Here is an 829-nt window from a genome sequence, read left to right on the forward strand (position 1 = left end):
ATATATCTAACGTCTCATCTGAGCTTTACTTCTTATTTTTTAGATAATTTTGCTTTTAACATCTTAGTTTTAAGTCATTCATCTTTGTCATTAACAAAATTCAAATTCAGTAAATTATATTTTAAAAAAAATATTTAAAAGAATATTATAAAATTATTATTAGATCTTTTTAAATGAACATTTCAAATATAACTTGATAAAGTATAAATTAAAATTTAATTTTATCAAGTAATAGGGTTCAAACACATGCCCAAAAGATTAAGAGTCATGCTCTCAACCAACTAAGTTAAACAAGCTTGATAATTTAATATTACTTGTGATGATTGTATATATTCAACAATAAACTTGAATAATATTCAAGTGAATAAACTAGTTCACTTTCCATTCAATATGTCGCCTAGGGATGGAAACGGATCGGTAAAATTATAAAAGAAAATTAAAATATCTACACCCACCGTAGGGCTCAAACCTACGACCACAAGGTTAAGAGCCTTGCGCTCTACCAACTGAGCTAGACGGGCTTGATATATATTAGAAGTAAAAAGTTTTCAGAAGAAATCTATGTTGGAAGGAAAAAGTGTTGTGTTTAGAAGAAAAGTGCAACGCCCATCGTGGGGCTCAAACCCATGTCACAAGGTCAAGAGCTTTGCACTTTACCAACTAAACTAGATGGGCCTGATATATGATTTAATGTACAACACATGAATATAAATCTTTGACTGAGGAAAGTTAACCCCTTCGCCAAAATCCATCGTTTAGTTTCATATGAGTTTTAAGATAAAAAGTAAATTAGAAAAGTAAATGAGAGTACAAATATTTATTATTACTT

General features: G+C 29.2%; 1 non-coding gene across 1 annotated transcript; it reads right to left on the reverse strand.

Moving 5' to 3' along the window:
• Window positions 1-448: 448 nt before the first annotated feature.
• Window positions 449-521, reverse strand: TRNAK-CUU. The gene has a single exon. It is a non-coding gene; the product is annotated as a tRNA-Lys (tRNA).
• Between the last annotated feature and the right edge of the window lie 308 nt (window positions 522-829).

Source organism: Vigna unguiculata, chromosome 2 (genome assembly GCF_004118075.2).
Source record: "Vigna unguiculata cultivar IT97K-499-35 chromosome 2, ASM411807v1, whole genome shotgun sequence".
In the NCBI taxonomy this organism is placed as follows: domain Eukaryota; kingdom Viridiplantae; phylum Streptophyta; class Magnoliopsida; order Fabales; family Fabaceae; genus Vigna; species Vigna unguiculata.